At 56.1% G+C, this 21,919-nt stretch overlaps 1 pseudogene; it reads right to left on the reverse strand.

Moving 5' to 3' along the window:
* The window catches only part of LOC119092094 (twitchin-like), a 104,755-nt pseudogene that overhangs the window by 38,777 nt on the left and 44,059 nt on the right, over positions 1–21,919 (reverse strand).

Raw genomic sequence — 21,919 nt, forward strand, 5'->3', positions numbered from 1 at the left:
TAAATCAGGAGGCCTCTACGGAATGAGGACTGAGCTTCCTTACATGTGGTCGTAGAGTTGCAATGATGCGGATGGACGCTCTCAGGCAGGTCTGGCGATCAGGGAAGAGCTGACGCCATTCCTCCAAGTAAGACTAGATATGTCACAGAGGGCAACATCGGGAAAAAACATCGGAGGAGGTGAGCAAACCATGCCTGCAAACTTGGGCCTGACGCGCCTTTACGACTCGAAGACCCCTGTTACGGGTACCTCACCTGTTCTTTTCCCTGCGCTGGATCACGTACTCCTTGATAGGGTTTCCACCGTCCGACTCTGGCGCCGTCCACTTCAGATCCACGAAAGTCTTGTCGAAGTCGGTGATCTCCGGGGTGCCAGGCTTACCAGGCTCGTCTGTGACGTCACGCAAACGTAAGCAAGTGGAAAGAAAGCGTGTTTAGTGCAGCAAAACATATTTGCGTTGAAAAAATATACCACGCTAGCGTTTGTGAGTTATCATATCCTGCCTATATATTTCTCTTACTTCTGTTTTTCCTTCTTCCCATTTATGTCTTCGGAAGTTTTGACACCAGTTAAGACCACACCGGAAGTTCGCAACACTGGGTAAACACGAGCGATAAGCACAACATACCCGAATCTGAGCGAGGAAGTTACCCCATGGACGCCTTTCGTCATTACAGCTCCTCGCCGATGCAACCGTACGAATACTCTGACACAGAGCCCATGCCTTCACCGCCATCTCCGCTGCCCACCCACCGAAGGGATTCTTGGCCTCAATGCCGTGATCGGTGGTCAGCGGCTCGGAGGCGCCCTCCTTGTTGACGGCGCGAACGCGGAACTTGTAGTGCTTGCCCGGCACCAGGCCGTCCACGTCGAACTCGGTCTGCGGTCCGTCCGTCTCTCCTGCCTTCACCCAGCGGCCTGCGGAGGGCGCCACCGGCGGCCAGTCAGCACGAGAGGCCGCGGGAGCGATGGAACGGGGTCGCCATCGCCGACAGACAAACGCCTATGCAATCACGAATTGTACAGATATGACAGCAGCAGCAAGCTGTTCAGACACAAATGCTGCCTGCTGGAGGTTTAACAAGAGCTGAACGATCGCGTGCGTCTCCCAGACGTGTCCCTGCCGCCGATGCCAGGTCGCGTTACCCACCGGTGGCCTCGTCCATCTTTTCGATGACGTATTTCTGGACGGGCTGTCCGCCGTCGTCGGCGGGCGGCTTCCAGTTGAGCTTGCAGCCCTGGGCGTGCACGTCTGAGACCTTGAGAGGCCCGGTCGGAGGCGCCGGCTTGCCTGCGCATAGCCGGAGGTCACAGGTCAAACACCGTAGAGCTCATGTCAGACAACGGAGGGGTCTCACAGGCCAGATGTGGGGGACAGATTACGAGATTGGTCAGGGATGACAGAGGGGTCGTCGGCAGGGTCAGAGGAAGCAGACAGGTAATCGGACAGGTCAGAGAAAGCAGACGGATCATCAGACAGGTCCGAGAAGGCAGTCAGATTATCAGACAGGTCAGAGAAGGTAGTCAGATTATCAGACAGGTCAGAGAAGGCAGTCAGATTATCAGACAGGTCAGAGAAGGCAGATGGATCATCAGACAGGTCAGAGAAGGCAGACGGATCATCAGGCAGGTCAGAGAAGGCAGACTGATCATCAGGCAGGTCAGAGAAGGCAGATGGATCATCAGACAGGTCAGAGAGGGCAGACGGATCATCAGACAGGTCAGAGAAGGCAGCCAGATTATCGGCTGAAGCCGACAGATCGGACGGGTTAGCCCATAAGACAGGGCGCATTACTGAGCGATCGTTACCGCTGGCGTGACGAGCATGCGCGTACCTGACACCGTCACGTGACCAGCACTACCAGTGTCCGCCAGCAGGACATCCAAACGGCACCCAGCGGACGACAGCCGCCAGCGGAGTGGCACGAACCGTGAACAACTGGCGACGCTTTCCAGACGCATGCCATTACCCCGCGCGTGATCCGCCGCGCTCGGACCGGCCACCCCGGCAGATGACCGCCGGTCGCGTACCGAGCACGATGACCTCCACGTCAGCCGAGTCCGTGCCGTTGTCGTTCTCGGCGGTCAGGGTGTAAGTGCCGGTGTCGGCGCGCGTGGCCATGCGCACCGTCAGCTTGATATTGTAGTCGGACGGCGTCAGCCTGCGGGGACGGACGCTCGGGTCACCACCGCCGGTGGCAAAGCTGGTCCCGTATGGTCTCAATGGTGGTGTGCATTCCGCAGTAAACATCGCCGTAGTACCGGACAGTATTACGGCATTACTGGGCACCATTTCGTCAACAATGTTAGGTATTGCGGCACTCATAGTTGGTATCACAATGGTCGCACAGCTCTACTCAGTCTGTAAAGTTATCAGACACGCAGTAGGGCGTACCTCAAGCCCTCGCCGCCGAACAAACGACAATCACGGACACCGGCTCAACCCGCGCCGGACGCCCCCCAGCCGCACGAGCGGCCACGAGCTCACTCACTTGACGCGGTCGGACGGCGTGACAGGCTTCTTGTTCAGCGTCCACTTCTTGCTGGGCGGCGGCTCGCCGGCCACGTCGACGTCGTAGCTGAAGTTCTGGCCGGCGCGGATCTTGATCGGCCTCAGGTTGGTACGGTCGATCTTGGGCGCCAGGTTGCGTGGCTTGGCGATGATCGGTCCCGTGGACTTGCTCGGCTCGCCGGGACCGGCGGCGTTGATGGCCTTCACGCGGAAGTCATACGTCTCGCCCTCGGTGAGGTCCGGCACGGTGGCCGTCAGCTGGTCAGCCGGCACCTGCGGCACGGCGCGACACGACACGCTCAGAGGGCGGCCGGCGCCCGCGGCACGGCGCGACACGACACGCTCAGAGGGCGGCCGGCACCTGCGGTACGGTACGACACGACACGCTCAGAGGGCGGCCGGCACCCACGGTACGGTACGACACGACACGCTCAGAGGGCGGCCGGGGTCTGCGGCACGGTACGACACGACACGCTCAGAGGGCGGCCGGCGCCCGCGGCGCGGTACGACACGACACGCTCAGAGGGCGGCCGGGGTCTGCGGCACGGTACGACACGACACGCTCAGAGGGCGGCCGGCACCTGCGGTACGGTACGACACGACACGCTCAGAGGGCAGCCGGCACCCACGGCGCGGTACGACACGACACGCTCAGAGGCCGGCCGGCGCCTGCGGTACGGCACGACATGACACGTTCAGAGGACAGCCGGCACCTGCGGCACGGTACGACACGACACGCTCAGAGGACAGCCGGCACCTGCGGTACGGTACGACACGACACGCTCAGAGGGCAGCCGGCACCCACGGCGCGGTACGACACGACACGCTCAGAGGGCGGCCGGCACCCGCGGTGGGTACGACACGACACGCTCAGAAGCCGGCCGGCACCTGCGGTACGGTACGACACGACACGCTCAGAGGGCGGCCGGCGCCCGCGGCGCGGTACGACACGACACGCTCGGAGGACGGCCAGCACCTGCGGTACGGTACAACACGCTCAGAGGGCGGCCGGGGCCTGCGGCTGGGCACGGTACGGCACGCCCAGAGGGCTTTCGCCTTCGCTGGTGCTAACCGAGCATGCAACATGCCGTCAGTTGGCCCGTAGAGGTAGTGGGAAAATAATTTGTGCATCATATCCTGCTGATCTGAGCAATTGCAGCGTATCAGATCGAGTGTCAAGACATCATGGAATGCAATTTTTTTAACCCGTCGGCTGTTATGAGCTTAGGTCATAACAGAAAAATGCCCGGTGTGGAAAATGAGTAGGTTTTATTACCATCAGTAAGCAACAATGTCTCATAATGAAATAAGTGCGTTGCCTTGTAGGCAACGAGGTGATGTCACCAGCGAGGTGATGGCGGAGCTGAGAAATACCACGTTAGACGAGGGCTTCTAAGCGGGGGGGGGGGGGGGGAGGGGAGATGACGACTTGTCATACCGGGTAAAAAGGGTGGATCCCGCCCGTCTCGTATATTCCGGTCGCCATTTCTAAACGATCGTTTAGAGCAGCCTCAAATTTGGTGACGCTCTTTGTGACGTACGATTTTTGCAGGTTGCTTACAAATTTGGAAAACAATGATCGCTCAAGTACAGTTCCAGAGCTTGATTTCGGGAGGAAACATTGCTGAGATTTGACTTTCACTCGTCGATCAGCATGCATGTACAGTGTACAGTGTGTACATATTTGCATTTCTGTGCATATGGCTACACGAAGTGTCAGAGGCTAGATCAGGTAGAACGACTAGGGGTGGGTATATGGTGAAACGTGGGTGAATAGGGAAGTAGGAGGGGGCAATAACGAACACTGTACCCCCTGAGGGTACCGTGTCCGAAATTACCACATCAGTCGGAGCAGCCTCCCAACTACACGGCCACCAGTGTAGAAGGGAAGGGATAATATCGGAAATGGGTGAAGCGCGTTGGGTCAAATAAGTAGCTGTTCATTTTGGCTATTGCAGCCTCATTGCTGTTTCAGGTGAAACAAGTATGCATGTTAACTATGCAAAAACAGCATTTTTGTTTTGTTCAAGGGGGCTCCAAAGTAGCGAAGGCATGCCCTCATTTGAATACCCTGGGTACGCCCCTGGTGCAAACACTGGACATTACATTTACTGTGTTTTGCGGTTTTGCAAAACTGAAGACCATCCAGATTTTTTTCGTTATTGCTGTCGCCATGCCAACCAAGCTGCATCAGCAGCAATAGCCCCCCCCCCCCCTGGCTGAAAGCGGGCGAAGTCCTCCGTTACGGCGCGTCTCGCGTACCTCGAGCGCCGGCACCCAGCGGCCCGACTTGTCCTTCTTCTCCACCAGGTAGCCGGTGATGGGGGCGCCGCCGTCGTTGGCCGGCGGCTCCCACTTGAGGTCCACGTGGTCCTTGTCCCAGTCGGTGGCCTCCAAGTTGCCCGGAGGGCCTGGCTCATCTGAGGAGATTGGCATCATTTTTGTCGTGAGTTAAAGAGCAGCCAAAATGTACAGGCTGACGTTAAATGGGACGCAGTGTCGTTACGGGGTAGTTTGACGTCATTTGTTAACAAAAACGACTGACATTTGCCACTGGCGATGCACGGAACCCACACGCCGAAGAGCACGCCCAGGTTAGGTATCCAGCGTCCAAAGTAGTGTTACTACACTCGCTCAGGTACAACGTGCCAACATCGCCGTGGTGTAGGAGGTGCAAGTTCACGGATGGTTATGTAATTACCCCAAGAAACCTTGCATTATTCATTTCAAATAAGTAGGGGTTAGTTTTGAGTCACGTCCAAAGCCGCCCGTTTTTTTCGGACGTGCCGATGAAGAGCAATGTAGCGATCTGGTTCAGAGCCAGGAAAACGGCGGAGTCAAACGCGTACACCAGCCTTGCCCAGTGACTACGTGACGTCACACCGTATTGCCAATCTGCTGAAACGCACGCCTCATCAAAGCGCTTGACATTGCGGGGGAGGCTGCTCACCGAACGGATTCTTGGCAACGATGGTCTGGGTTCCCTCGAGCGGCTCCGAAGCGCCCTCCTTGTTGACGGCCTTGACACGGAACTTGTACTCGTGACCCGGTGTCAGGTTGTTGATCTCGATCTCAGGCTTGTCGGAACGGCCGGCCGGCATCCAGACGCCCATCTCGGGGTCGAACTTCTCCACCTCAAAGTGCTCGATCGGGGTACCGCCGTCGTCCTTCGGAGGGTTCCATTTGAGCTTGCAGCCGTGCTTGTGCACGTCCGAGACCTGAGAACGAACATCCTCTCCGGCTTAGAACGAACACGTTCCGAAGCCTGGCATCGTTTTGTAACCGCGAGGATGGAGATAGAACGGTTTCCAAGCGAACGTTATATGATCACAGGGCGAAGGCTCGGGAGTAACACATAAATGGAGTTGCTCAGAGAATGAACGGGATTTCCTACCACAAATCAACCGCACTTATTTGACTGATCACGTTTTTTACGCACATCACACAACATGCAACCTAGCACTGCTTTCTATATATATATATGAAAGTACGCATCAAGGTGGCGCAACGTTTTCTGTACATACAGGGCTTCAAACCACGAATAAATCTTATGACCAAGAGGCCCGGCATCACAACAGCTCATGGGTAAACGCGAGTGATTTTCACTTTGAACACGAGAGGAAAGAGAACGTCAATACATCTATTGACGACAGTTGTGATCTCTCTTTAAATGAATCAATGACAACTGCCACCACCCTTCACGTGTCCTCTCGCCTTCTAGCCAAAGGCCACTCACGCTTGCATTTAAACTATCACAATTTCGAAGCCTACTGACCACAACAAATACACGAAGTAGCAAGCTCCCGCACGGATAGGCTCATGCATCATTGTCACGGCTATGCAGAGCGGTCGCCATGAACGTCTCGTCTCACCTCCAGCGGGCCCTCCGGCTTGGCGGGCTTGGACGTTATGGTGACCTTGACCGTGACCTGGTCCTTGCCCGAGCTGTTCTCGGCCGTGAGCGTGTACTCGCCCGAGTCGCCTCGGCGAGCGTTGTGCAGCACAAACTTGGTGTTGTAGTCCCGCGACTCGATTGTCAGCTGCTTGGTCGGTCTGCAGGAAGAGCGCGGAATGTTTAGCACGCTGAGATTTTGCCAAAACTTTATGAAGATTTGAAGGAACGCGCGTATGTCTGCACGATGCAATCTTTCGCGACAGAGTACTGAAGAACTAAAACACATAATATACAATGTCACGGGCGAGCAAACATGATATTGGTGCTTACGAGCAGTTTTCAGCTCGCTGAAACAACAGACGCGACAGGATACAGGCCAAATAGATATGTTTTCAACGCACGTTAGGACCAACGTGTCGGGGCCGTATCTTTTAAAAGACGGAGCTTTGGATTCATGGACAGCTTGTTACTGAACACAAAACCTCGTCAAATGCCCTCTAGAACCAACTTCACATTAAAAGCACTCCCTGAAGTCGAGACATAACGTTGATAATGACCGCGGACTTGGCCTGCCAGCGCAGCACCAGCCCAGCGTCAGGCCGCCGGCGCTTACTTGACTTCAGAGCCGTTTTTGAACCACTTGGTGGTGGGCGCCGGCTCTCCCGACACGTCCACGTCAAACTTGACCAGCGAGCCGGACGAGATGGTGACGTCACGCAGATTACGGCGGTCAATCTTGGGCGCCACTGAAATGACGCGCGCGGTGAGCCGGGCACCAGGGCGCAGTGTTGCCCGAAGCCCTGGTCCTACGTAACATGCCTCCCGCAGGCACGTACAGATCAATAGGGCCTCCGTTGATCGAAAGTACGAGCTATACGAAAGCACGTATAGTTCTGTATAGTCGAAAGCGCTGGCCACTGGATGGCTAGCTTTACGCCATCGTGCGCACGCGTACTGACTCCAGTGCTATATGCTCGCTCACGCCACTTCACCTCATCTTCCCAGTCACATTTATCCAACAAGGGCTGTCGCCTGTAACACACCGTAAGAACGTCGACAGCAGTACGCCTTGACAAAGCATTCACCCTCACAAACCCAGCCATGGCCAGGCGACCGTATCGCCGGTACTCACAGAATCGAGCCTTGGCCACGATCGGCCTGCTCGGCTCGGACGGCTCCGAGGCGCCCGCCTTGTTGAGCGCGAGCACGCGGAACTGGTACTCGACGCCCTCGATCAGGTTGTGGACGGAGCCGGTGTTCTCCGGTCCCTCCAGCTCGCACGCCTTCTCCCACATCATTCTGGAGGGGGCGCAGACCATATCAGCAGGTCGTAAACTGCCAAGGTCAACCCGGATAACGTGACGCACAGCTTCGCTTTTTGTCTCGTTTTTTATTAATACTATTTTCGATAGTCTCCGATCAGTTAACAAGCTAAAGCAGCGCAACAAGGGCGCATGACAGTGCACTGAGTTTACTGACCCGTAGGAGTCTCGCTTTTCGATGATGTATCCGGTGATCGGAGAGCCGCCGTCGCTGACCGGCTCCTTCCAGGTCAGCTCCACGTGTGAGGTCGACCAATCGGTGGCCTCGGGCGCACCGGGCTTGCCGGGTACAACTGACAAGGCGGTTCAAGGTCAGAGTTGTCGCCTATGGGAGGTGAAGAACGCGGCTGGCACAGCCGGCATCTGACCACAATGTTGCCATTGAAGTCCACCCTGCGTTTGGACGCCCCATAAGTGAACCGCCGGTGAAGAAATCCTAATTTCATCGCATTCGGGTAAGACTGTTCAGAGCTCTTATAGAAGGGTCCGTAAACGCAGGACCGGGCGTGTAAACCCAACGTGGCTGCTTTTACACCGCCAAAAGGCACCCAAAAGTCATTTCAATCGCTGAAGCTGCAGTACACACAACCTCCCCCTTAGAAGGTCCACTGACCGAACGGATCCTTGGCGACGATGGGTATCGAGGTCTGGAGCGGCTCCGACTCGCCCTCCTTGTTCACGGCCTTCACCCGGAAGTGGTACTCGTGACCCGGAGTCAGGTCCTTGACCTCAAACTCGGGCTTGTTGGAGGTGCCGGCCGGGATCCAAATGCCAACATCGGGATCAAACTTCTCGATGACGTATCCCTCGATGGGCTCGCCGCCGTCGTCGGCGGGCGGCTTCCAGGCGAGCTTGCAGCCCTCCTTGTGCACGTCCGAGACCTCCAAGGGACCCTCCGGTGCACCGGGCTTAGCTGGCGTCAGCAAGAGCCCGTATCAGTGATGCGAGGGAAAAGGTGTCCTCGATGAATGGTGTTGAAAGACGACTCGTTGTACCAGGCTAGCTCTATGTTGCATACGCCTTGAAACACTATATATATATATATATATATATATATATATATATATATATATATATATATATATATATATATATATGTAAATCACGGATCATATGATGCATTGGTGCAATTGATCGAAACCGCTTCTTGTCCCGAACGAGGACATAGTAGCCTTTTTACAATTTACCACTGTGGCAAGCGCCAAAGACGGATACATTTTAAATCAAGTACACATAAAATGACTTAAAATGACAATAATGGCTTAAAGCTGCCACTGTTGGTCGCGCCTTCAGATGCCTTATATAAAATACCCGCGCGCAGCTTTGCATCCATATTCTCACGGCGCGTTATGCATCCCAAAGTCTCAGACGCCTCCCGCGGCCTGTTAGAGCCAGCCGTCCCTCGACCACACCGCTGTCCCCGAGCAGCTGCCGGCCAAGCACTTACACACTACGATGACATCGACTTGGGCCTCGTCCTCGCCGTGTTCGTTGACCGCCTTGATGGTGTACGTGCCCGTGTCGCCACGCTTCGGAGTGTCGTTGATATACTTGGTCCTGGAAACCGGCACAACCGTGGGAATGTGACATTGCTTGCAGCTCATCACTCCATTAACCCTGACTCTAGGTGGTTATATGACACGGAAGGAATGATACGGCCAACTGAGCGCCTACCTATGGAGTCAATTTTTATTGAAGACAAAACACATGAATTGATTGCTTAAGTGACACGGCAATCAGCGTCTTTACCAAGGACAGCTTCTTGCGCCACTTTTACCCCGGCCCAATATTCCGAAAAGTTGGCTAATTTTGTACGCACCCGCAGGCCAAATAGCACTGAAAGATCTGCTACGCGTCATGCAACGTCATGCCACGGCTGCCCGGTGCTGGATGTTTTGCCGATTTTCCAGGGAAACACCGTGTTGTTTCAAATAAGAACCGAATTGTCCGACAATCGCTTTGAAACGAAACCAGCGTGCAAGTTGCTAACTCATCAGCATGTTGAGATCACCAGTATCTATTTCACCCGGATATCAGTATCCGGGAGCACAACCTGCATGGCTGATCATTATCAGTACACAGCTCGGCACTGAAACGAGTCATTCGAAGAACATTATGATCCCACTTTCGGGATGGGTATAGGTGTTTAGGCACCTACACCTTGTTTCTCCAATCGTCGCGAGACGAAAGGTCTGAATTTCCGTCGTCTGGAACACAGCACCCCACAGTGGGAGCACGCAGCCCTCCACACCAGCCCACAAGCCGCACCCCAGCCTAGACCCTGACCCGAGACCCTGCGCGCCGCTCACCTGTACGGCTCGTTCTCCACGCGGTTATGCGTGGTGGTCTTGATGGGCCGGCCGCCCTTCTGCCAGGTGACCTCTGGCGGCGGCTCACCCTCGACCTTGACATCGAACACGATCGGCTCGCCCTCCCGCACCGTCAGAGGTCGCAGGTTGCGCCGGTCGATCTTCGGCGCCACTGGCGGCACGTGCGGAGCGTGAGGGTGGCGGCGGGCCATCGCTGCTCACTGGACAGCCGGGCAGGCGCGGCCAGCTATGGAGCTCCGGGTCGGGCACGAGGGCGTCTTTCACGGATAGGTTCGCCAGTTTGGATGGAGCAGGTATATATGAAATCCTTGGGTTCACATTTATTGGAATCAAACTGGGGAGCACCTATCAGGAAACAGAGATAACTCTATTTGTCTAGTCTTGAAAACGAACGGCCTTGACCTTTGCCATCGGGTAGACTTAACTAATGTTTGTTTTCACTGCAGAAGAAGATGAAATTCTTTCTCAGGCAGAAATAGATAAAATTGTCTGACATACACAGAGAGAAGTTTTGCGTTTCTCGGAAGGAAGCCCACTCTGGCTTCAGGGCTACAGCAGACAAACTCACGTTTCCTGGGTTTGGCGGTGACGGGTCGGGAGGCGGCGCTCGGTTCGCCGGGGCCGGCCTCGTTGACTGCGCGCACGCGGAACTCGTACGTCTGACCCTCGTCCAGGTCGGGCACGCGGCACTGACAGTCGGGGCCTGGGGGACAGCAGCGCAGCATCAGCATCGGCGGGACGCGGAAACAAACGCGCGGTAGCCACGAGCCGCTACAAGGATCATACTGCCTAATAAAGGTGTATCTGGGGAATCTGTGTAGCCCTCAACGCTAGACAAGAAAAAACTCTAAAAACTTAACTAAACAGACAAGGTGAGAGCAACAAAGCTCAACCAATAAATTGTTTTTAACAAACGCCGTCACACAATCTTGCCTTAGCACTTGGCAACGATGTTGAATTATGTAATCAGTCAACACCTGATCTGTCGGCAACAGCCACCGCCGCTCACTCGGCTCGGCCTCGCGAACACACCGCTCACCATCTGTTTCGGCCGCCTTCACCCACTTGCCGGTGCCCCTCTCCTTCTTCTCGACGACGTAGCCGGTGATGGGGGCGCCGCCGTCGTTGGTCGGCGGCTCCCACTTGAGATCCACGTGGTCCTTGTCCCAGTCGGTCGGCTCGGGTCGGCCGGGCGCGCCGGGCTCGTCTGTGGCACCCCACGTCCGGTCACGGGAGGACAGGAGCAGACCTGGCTTGCATGGCACAGTGATGTGTGCCGGGAGCTTCATGGTCGGAAGTTTGGACAAGCGGAGGGTCGGTGGAGGACGAAAAATCACCGTCATGTGTTATTGTTGGGAGTGTAGCCACGCGAGGAAAACGATGTGCTATACATATATGCAAATGCCGGTATAACGTCAGTGCACAAAACAAGATTGTCAAGATATCTGCACTCATAATCGACATATGTGTAACACGGCACAAATTACCACACACCAGACTCTTGATTGGGGGGGGGGGGGGGCAAAGAACTCGCGGCAGGTTTCTGAAGATTCAAAGGATAATAAGCTTACCGGGGAGGATAAAAAAACGGGGGCCCATATCGCATTACCCTAGCGACAACCATTCGGCTCTAGTGTGATCTATTGAAAGAACAACTGATCATCCCAGGTAGCACCATAATTACAGCCAGCCTCACCGAACGGATTTTTGGCAATGATTGAGTGGTCGGCTTCCAGCGGCTCCGACTCGCCCTCCGGATTGACGGCCTTGACTCGGAACTTGTACTCGTGACCCGGGGTCAGATTGTTGATCTCCAAGGTCGGCTGCGTGGTGCGGCCAGCGGGCATCCAACGACCTGGGGGGGGGGGGGGGGGGGGGCGTCACCGATCACGAGATCACCAGTCAGTTTTATCGCACGGAGGAGTTGTTTCTGTGTCCATGAAGATGTCACATGATCCTGGGCTGCGTGCTTGAGCTGGAATCTGGGCCGTTGCCTGTGCCGGTACTTATAACGGTACAAGAAGCAAAGAAATACAACACGTTTCAGTTGATGCTTTCCTCCAAAACATTTTGCGCTGTGATGAATCAATCTAACTATTCGTATAATTCAACTATAACTTTTGGAAACAAACCATGTACTTTTGATGGCGGCTAAGCACATACGTTGTTACGCGACGATACCATTAATGTAGCGGCTGACACATAACGAGATCCATCGGAGATCAAGTCTTAGATTAATAATTCCGTTACAAACCCTTGTCCATTGATTTCTACAGACCTCTATATATTTCCACAGACCCTCGTCTCTTAACCCCTACGAACCTCTACAGACCCTCATCCCTTGACCTCTACAAACCTCTACAAACCTCTACAGGCCCTTGAGCGCCTTGGGACGGAAGGTGGTACTGACCAGTTTCGGGGTCGAATTTCTCCACCAGGTACTCCTCGATGGGTACGCCGCCGTCGTCCAGCGGCGGTTTCCACTTGAGCGTGCAGCCCTCCTTGTGCACGTTCGAAATGTCCAGCGGGCCTTCCGGCTTGCCAGGTTTGTCTGGAATCAGAGGCACAGGTCATCAGTTTCACCATATTACTTGACGTTGTCTGGCAAAGATATGGAGAACGCGGCACGTACAGCATAGCGGACAGCATGGTGACGGGCAAGATAACCGTAGCAGGTAAAGACAGTTCATATGGGAGCCACGGGAGGCATAATGTTTATGCAGTATGGGTGGCTGGCGTTGCGAGGTTAAGGTTTGCGCACCGGCGCAGCACACTCAGTAGCTTACGATCAGATTTTGAGACCACTTTACCCTTCGTCGCACTTTCCAGGCCTCCCACAAGCGCCACCCATGCCTCCGTCCCACTCACACCCCTCTCGCCACTCACCGAGCACAATGACCTTGACCTGGGCCTCGTCCTTGCCCGACTCGTTCTCGGCGCGCAGTGTGTAGGTGCCCGTGTCCTTGCGGCTGGTCATGAAGACGGACAGCTTGGTGCGGTAGTCCTCAGTGTCGACGGTGCGGTTGTCCTTGGAGGCCAGCTGGGTGCCGTCCAGACTCCATGTCTTGGTTGGCGGCGGCTCACCACTGACCCGCACGTCGAATTTGAACGGCGTGCCGGCGTGGATGGTGATGTCGCGCAGGTTCGAGCGGTCGATGTAGGGCGCCGCTGTGGGGGTGGGGAGGGGGGTAAGGGGCAGCCAGCACTAACTCGCCCTCCACCACTCGCCGATCACCCGCTGAGTTACAACGCAGTCTGAGTTACAACGCTGAGTCATAACACAATCTCAATGCCAACGCTGTGCTTCTTTTTACTCCTGCGAATCCCCAGGAGCAGGATTTTTTGGTACTTTTGTTTAATTTGTTCGGTGCTCTTCCGGTTTACACGCAACTTGTCGAATCTATCGGATTCAGGATGGTAAACAACAGGAGCTCAAGTCGGACCCCGCGGGCAGCTGCGTAGTCGTTTAGACGAGACGTTGCGGGCATTCGAGCGGTCTGAAAACTGACTGGTTGACCGGGGGCTGATGGGCTGACTAGAACGCATACAATCCAGTGACGGGCTGCCAGTAAATTGATTATAAAATTCTCGTTTGACAGGATGCCAGAAATACAAAACTGCAGGAGAGTGGTGATGAGGAACATGTTGCAGGCGTGGTTGAAACACACGCAGATTAACTCAAATAGGTTGCCTGGACTCAATTTGCTTGTAATCGCCGCCCGACAGACTTTTTGTGTCCAACCATCGGTGGGCGTGACAAGTCAAATCGGGGCCTACAAACCAAGCCTTGTGTGCATCTGCCCTCTTTTGTTGTCCCAAGAGCTGAGCATGTCACGATAATGAAACAAGGAACACTTGATAGGGCTCGACGAACTGAGCTCAATAATGGATGGAGCAGCCCACTGCCAAACCAGGTAACACAAAGTAACAGTTTCGACCTAAGGTTTTCTGAACTTGGCACCAACACAACCCCAGCAAAAGGCCATTATTTATAGTCGATCATGGTAAAGATATTCCGGTTTTCAGACCGCGAATATGTTATAACACAGCTGCTTGTAGTGAATTTTTTTCGCCTGCAGAGGTTTAAAGGTTGTTACGGAAAGGCCCAGGAGAGACTGAACCCTTTCGTCTATCGCCGTCAGGAGCTGTAAAGTCTAGATATGCACGAAGTTTAACTAGTATGGCCTTTTCGCAAGCGTCATCACTAGTATACTTCACATTGCACAGCTTTTGTTCCACATGCTGGCACCACCAAACTGACTAAGAACTTCAAACGTTACCCAACTTCAAGCGGACCGCTTTTGCATCCGGCGGGAAAAGCCAGGTAAGGGAAGCCACTTACCGAATCTGGCCTTGGCCGTCATGGTCTTGGACTCTCCGCTCGGCCCTCCAGGACCGGCCTTATTAACAGCGCGCACGCGGAACTTGTACTGCATGCCCTCCACCAGGTCGGGCGCGCGACCCTCGCACTTGTCGCCCGGAATCTCCGCCGCCTTCTGCCACTTGGTACTGCCGGACACGGTAGACGGGAGATGTGAGTGATGGCCGGGCGGGCCGGTGCCCTCTTCCAGCCGGCGGTGCGCGAGAGGGGTCATGAGAACGATACTCGGGAAGGCTGGCGCCCTCTGCCGGCGCGGAGGGGACATGAACCCTAACATAATGCATAGGCAAGGATCGGTGACACATTCTTGCGGCTAAATCTTCAAAAGCGTTCCGGGTGCCTGAACGCGAGCGTCCTGCCCACCTGTACTGGTCCTTCTTCTCAATGACGTATCCGACGATGGGAGCTCCGCCGTCATCCTGCGGTGGCTTCCACTTGAGGTCGGCGTGGTGTTTGTCCCAATCGACCACGTCCGGCACGCCAGGCGCGCCGGGAGCGTCTGAGGATGGAGCGCAGACAGTCAGCTGAGCAGAGACGGTACACATATTTATAAAAGGCGCATTTATAAATATGTGTACCGGCACCATAGCCATGCAAAACTTTCACAGTGTGACCTGATGAAAGCGAGGCAAGTGGCCTTTCACCGTTCACTCATCCCCGCCTGGCCCTCCCAGCTCACCGAATGGATTTTTGGCCAGCGTCGGCATGAGCGTCTCGAGCGGCTCGCTCTCGCCCTCCGAGTTGACCGCCTTCACGCGGAACAGGTACTCGTGGCCCTCGTTCAGGCCGTCTACAACGGCCTCAGGCGTCTTGCTCGTGCCCACCGGCACCCAGCGGCCCGTGTCCTTGTCCATCCGCTCCACCACGTAATGGTCCACCGGCTCGCCGCCGTCGTCCTCGGGCTTCTCCCACTTGAGCTTGCAGCCCTTGGCCGTGACGTCAGACACCTCCAGCGGGCCCTTTGGCTTGCCCGGCTTGGCTGCACACGGGAGGCGACGAGTGGTCACATACGGTGTAGAAAAAGACAAGCAATGATTAACAAAGTCATACGTGAGAAATTGAAATCGCGTGAAGAAACTATTGAAACACAAGATAAGCAGCATTCAACACCTTACAGCTCCCAAGTCAATTGTATTACACCGCGGAACACCGCACCATTTTCTCAACGCGAAAACCGACAAACACTCCCTCTCCCTCTCCCTCCTCTCCCATCCTCCCCCTTCGTTCCCGACCCTCGAACCACCAGCCGGCGCACTCGGCACTCACTCAGCACGTTGAGGTCGAGCTCGGCGGTGTCGGTGCCGGACGAGTTGGTGGCCGTGATGACGTACACACCGGTGTCGGCGCGCCGCGCCTTTTGCAGCGCGAAGGACGAGTGGTAGTCCTCGTCGTCGATGACCAGCCTCTCGTTGGGCGGCACCGGCTTGCCCTTGAGCGTCCAGGTGACGTTGGGCGCCGGCTCACCCTCGATGTCGATCTCGACGCGCAGCATCTGACCGCTGCGGATCACCTTCTTGTCCAGATTGGTGCGGTCGATGTGCGGCTTCACTGTCGGCAGAGAAGAGCGTCGGTGCACAGGTCGTAAAGACGTCGCACTTAAAAAGGTCCTACTTAAAAAGGTCGTCTTACTCGAAGGTCGTACTTAGAGGGTCGTAAGCCTTTCATCTTGCCGCCGCTTACCAAAAACTCACCTAGAAGTGGTGCAAAAAGAAGGCAATGGGAACTCATTGTAACGATGCTCACAAATCATGGAGGGATACGACGCGAACTATTGCCTCCAGTAGCAAGAAAATATATTTTGGTTCGTATGCCTGATGTCTTCTGATTGTAGAGGTTTAACACAAATGTCTGCGAGACATACTGAACAACGCACCAGAACTGGACAAATTCCATAAAGCGTTACTACCACGCGCCTGTCCGGTCCGTCCTGAACATCTGCTACACTCACGGAATCGGGGCTTGCAGATCACAGACTTGGTGGCGTCAGATGGCTCGGATGGGCCCGCCTTGTTCACGGCCACCACGCGGAACTCGTACTCGTGACCCGGGATAACGTCAGTCACGTGACCCTCGGTGGCGTCGCCCTGCCGGAGGTGGCAGGTCAGGCCAGCAGGCTCGATGCCGGCCGGTGCAGCGTCGGTGCGATGAAACAGGAAGCACTGAAGGGCAAATTCCAGACCCCCAAAGCTCCCCATTGTATGGCCAGCCCAAAGCATGCATCATGGCGTACGAAGTGTTGCGACAGGACAGTCGACAACACGCCGCACTTTTGGGAGTTGTGGCACGGAACGCACAAAACCGGCCCTCGCATACCATCCATAGCCATCACCGCGAGTCACCATTTCACCAGCACTCCTCGACCCCCTGCGCGGAGCTTCACAGCGCAGAAGGCCTCGTTGGTTCGTCGTACCCCTGACCGCCTCGTCCCATCGACAATAACGCACCGGCACGGTGAGGCAGGGCTTCCAGGTGCCGGGCCGGTCAACCTTGTCCCGCTTCTCGATGATATACTCCAGAATGGGAGCGCCGCCGTCGTCCGGCTTCTTCCACTGGAGGTCGACGAAGTCGCGGTCCCAGTTCTTCAGCTCGGGCCGCTCCGGCTTGTGGGGCGGGTCTGCCGGGACAGACAACAGCCGACGTCAAGTTCTGCGCATGCGTGGACAGCCGAACCAACCCTCGGCAAGTCGTGCGCAAGTGAGCGCTTAGTTTATTTTACGTCGTTGATGAACAGCACGGCTGAACTTACCGCATGTACGCATGTAGAGAATTATTTGCCACCACAGTTGGCTTAGGCAACTGCCAGACTGCATCGGAACCTCACGACTTCGCATTAAAAGCAGGCATTTTAAAGACGTAACCAATGAAATGCTACACAGATGCATGTTTACTTTTACATTTCGTACTGAACTCTGCGTTTGCCGATATTCGTATATGCAAAAATGACCAGGGCTGCATCCCCAAATACTGAGCATCCCCAAATGTTGATATCAGACAAAATGTGATCAATTTTTCATTTCATTAGGAGCTGAGAGCTACCAATACATCACACAATCATGGATGCACGATCATCTACCCTTAGAGTTGCGGCGCACCATCACGAGCCTGCAGTCACTGCAAGTGGTGATGACTGACCGAAGGGATTCTTTGCGAGCACAGACTGGTCGCATTCCAGAGGCTCCGACTCGCCCTCCTTGTTCACAGCCTTCACTCGGAACTTGTACTTCTTGCCCTCCTGCAAGCCGGTAATTTCCGCTTCCGGTTTGTCGGAGGTACCGCACGGGATCCATTGTCCTGAGGAAAAGATAGCAATTAGGACCAAAACGCTCGAGACATTTCTCTTTGTGATCCAAGCGTCCTGTCCGCACCAATGCACCAGCAGACTCAGCCAGTATATAACAGACGCAGTTTCTATACATTGACTGGAAATTGATCCGCGACTTCTAGCCTTATCCAGGGAAAAAACCTGGTCCAAGCTTCTTCCAAACACGTACCGGTAAACGGATCCAGTTTCTCCAGCTCGTAGTGGTCAATCGGACAACCTCCATCGTCCTCCGGCTCCTTCCAGCTCAGTTTGCAGCCGCTAGCCGTGACATCGGACACCTGGAGCACACGGAGGCGTGCCATGAGTTGAGGTACACTATGGAACATGGGACACAGGGCATGCCAAACATCTGGTCACACCAGTTGGTAGCAGGAGCCCGTCTCTCGCTCACGCAATGACGGCATTGTATGCAAATCTTTCAAAGGGTGCGTGCAAACGGAAAAGACCTATGCGCATTCAACTCAGAGGATCCCGAAGCCTATTGGCTGAAAGTGCTACTGCAGATCTGAAATCCAGCAACAGCAACAAAACATTTACCCCGATGCACAGTTCACCGTCATCTTTTCTCGGTACCAGGAGCAGCTGGGGCCCGGCGCCACTGACCAGTGAGGGCCGCTGTGACGCGCCCCGCCCCCCGCCGCGGCCCGGGCCGCCGTCCGTCCGTCCGGCGTACTCACATCCAGCGGACCGCCGGGCTGGCCCGGCTTGCCCAGCACGGTGATGTCCACCTGGGCCACGTCCTCGCCCGACGAGTTGCTCGCCGTGATCGTGTACGTCCCCGAGTCGATGCGCCGCGCGCGGAACAGCGCGAACTTGGTGTTGTAGTCGACGTTGGTGATGGTCAGTTCGGGTCCGGTCTCCACGTCCTGCGGCAGCCCGAGGTCACGTGGCTCAGACGGGACGGGTCGAACAGCGGCTCGACAGGGCGCGAGCTGAGCCTGGGCAGGGCGCTCAGCTCAAGATCAGCATCTGGCGCAAACCGGCCAATCTAGCGATAGTAAGATGACATCTTTCAAGCGCTGTCATAAAAAGCTCAATCCTGTGCATCATTAAGAGTAAATTTATCTCCAAAACAGTCCGCATTGCAAGAAATACTCATTTCCAACAATTCACACATGGAGCACCATGCACACAAACATCATTCCACCCAGTAATCGGGCGTTGCGCAGTTGTCCTGGACCTCTCAGCGCGTACCCTGTCCTTGAAGGTCCAGCTGACGGTGGGCGGCGGCTCGCCGATGATGTCCACGTCCAGCAGCACCTGCTGGTTCACCTTCACCACCACCGGCTTCAGATTGTCGCGCACGATACGCGGCTTCACTGCCGGAGTGGCGGGAGGGGGTCAGGCGACCTCTCGGGGCTTCGGACGCCGCTGCAGATCTGTCTGTATCGGCAGCTAGGCGCGTCGTACATGTGGGAGCAGTCACCATGAGTCGCAGTTGATAGATCTCCACGCCAGACGAGCTTCGGCAATGTGTCGCATGCGAAACGCGAGCCAGCCATCAAACACATCACCATATCCACCCTCCGCCCACCGGTGGCACACTCAATCCCGGGATCAGCACCCCACACGAGCATTTACACCGGCCAGCAGCAGATCTGAGCCCCTCCGCACCCCTCCTGAGCCTGTGCATCAGCTCGACCCGAGCCCGCCAGGCCGGGACACCACTCACGGTATCTGGCCTTGGCCGTGTGCGGCGCGGTGGCGTCGCTCGGCTCGCCCGGGCCCGCCTTGTTGATGGCCCGCACGCGGAACTGGTACTTCTTGCCCGGCGTCAGGCCAGTGATCTTGCCCGAGCAGGCGGGTCCCACCTCGGCCGCCGGCTGGAACTCAGCAGCGCCGTCCGGCTTCATCTCCAGCACGTAGCCGGTGATGGGCGCGCCGTTGTCGCGCAGCGGCGGCTCCCACTTGAGCTCCACCATGCGCTCGTCCCAGTCCACGATGTCTGGCATGGACGGCGCACCCGGCGGGTCTGCGGCAGGGCGGACCGCTGACGTCAGGCGCGGCATGGACGGGTCGGATCCGGCCACAGAAACAGCGCTTCGAATGAGGCGCCTGAGTCATCGTCACTAAGCGAATAGACTGCACATGCTACCGACAATGTGTCTCCGCGGAGAATCGCTCTGCGCGTAACAGAGCCTGCTTCCGAAAGCTTCCGCGCTAGCTGTTGCCTTTACAATTCAGCAGCACGGGCAACACATGTAGGATGCCTACGTGTGACCACACACTGTCAACTGAAACAGTTCGCTTGATTTAGTCTGCACGGCATGAATATCTATGCTGGCAGCGACGCACAGAAACCGGTACCGACTCTCGAGCCTACATCCCGAGACCGGGCGTACCGTAGGGGTCCTTGGCCAGGATGGAGTGGTCCGTGTCGAGCGGCTCCGACTCGCCCTCCTCGTTGACGGCCTTGACGCGGAACTCGTAGCGCTTGCCCGGCTCGAGGCCCTTGATCTCGGCCTCGGTCGTGTCGCCCGGCACGCGGCCGGCCGGCTGCCAGCGGCCTGTCGTCGTGTCCATCTTCTCCAGCACGTAGGCCGACAGCGGCAGGCCGCCGTCGTCCTTGGGCTTGTTCCAGCTAAGCTTGCAGTGGTCCTTGTGTACGTCGGACACGTCCAGCGGACCCTCAGGCCGAGCCGGCTTGTCTGCGATACAGGACGGGTCGGTTCAGCCGCCTCACACTCCTATGCAGCCGGCCGGGGTTAAACGACGTCAAAAGCGTCCAGAACATATTACAAAACCAGAGGTGGCCCGATGTTATGCTGAAAACTATCTTAAATAATGCATTGGTAGCGGAAGTTCGCCCAGGTACTGCATTCGTTTGGCTGAACGCCTACTGCCAAACTATTATCATCGCCCATCCCTGCCTGCCCGTAAGGAGCCTCACCGAGAATGTTGATCTCGACCTCGGCCTCGTCCTCGCCCGAGCTGTTGACCGCCTTGATGAGGTATTTGCCACTCTGGCGGCGCGACGTGTCCTGAATCTGCAGGCGCGTGTTGTAGTCCTCGTTCTCGATGCGGTAGTGCGCGTCGGTGGCCACCTCCTTGCTCTTAAATGTCCAGGTGACGACTGGCGGCGGTTCGCCCTTGACGTCGATGTCCAGGCGGACCACTTGGCCGGCGCGTACCGTCACCGGCTTGCACTTGTCTCGGTTGATCCACGGCTTCACTGCGGCAGGGGCAGAGGCACAGCGTCAGCAGCGGGGAGAGGACGACTGCATGAGGTGTTCCCTTGGCCCCGCGTGGACACCGGGATACACCGTTAGCGGACAACAGGACACGAAGCGCAAACGGGTCCGCGTATCGATCAGCTTGTGAGAGTGCACCTGTGAATTCCAGCATGTAGCGTATTCGACAGTGGTCACCGGTACACTTCAGCCACAGATGCCGAGCCGAAAGTCCTCCACGATCGCGATCGCCGAGCCCGGACACTTACGGTATCGAGCCTTGGCCGTGTGCTGTCCGGTGGGCTCGCTGGCCTCTCCAGGCCCGGCCTTGTTCACGGCACGCACGCGGAACTGGTACACGTTGCCCTCGGTCAGGTCGGGCACGCGCGCCTCCGGGCTGGCACTCTGTGGAGCGGCGCCAGCGGTCACTGGTGATGTCTCGTTGCCAGGATAGTGCAGCCAGCTGGTCTTCATGTGCGCGAATTGAGAAGATGGCGACACGTGCCATCATCAATGACAAGTGAAAACGTTTCAAACTTATCTATGTGCGACACGCTGCTGAGAGCTCTGCGCATTGTAATACCAAAAGATGCTTAGAAAATGAAGTACATCTAATCGCCCATTGACACAATGCTTATGGGAACTAAGATTCCATTACCACAGCTTAGCGGACACTGCTGGGAGCTGTCAAACACGATGGCGTGGCAAAGCGACCCCGGAATCATATGTAAGTTACTCCAGTTCAACAACATACCTTGGTCTCCACGCACGGCTCCCAGGAAGTGCCGAACTTCTCCTTCTTCTCGATGATGTAGCCGGTAATGGGAGCACCGCCGTCGTTCTTGGGGGCCTTCCACTTCAGATCCACCCGGTCCACGTCCCAGTCCACAATCTCAGGCGTGGACGGCGCGCCGGGAATCTCTGCGCAGTAGGGATGCGCCTCGATCAGTGTCCGTTCCAGCAGTACACACTCCTCGTAAACTTAAA

Source organism: Pollicipes pollicipes, unplaced genomic scaffold (genome assembly GCF_011947565.3).
Source record: "Pollicipes pollicipes isolate AB1234 unplaced genomic scaffold, Ppol_2.1 Scaffold_3447;HRSCAF=4054_pilon_pilon_pilon, whole genome shotgun sequence".
NCBI lineage: Eukaryota > Metazoa > Arthropoda > Thecostraca > Pollicipedomorpha > Pollicipedidae > Pollicipes > Pollicipes pollicipes.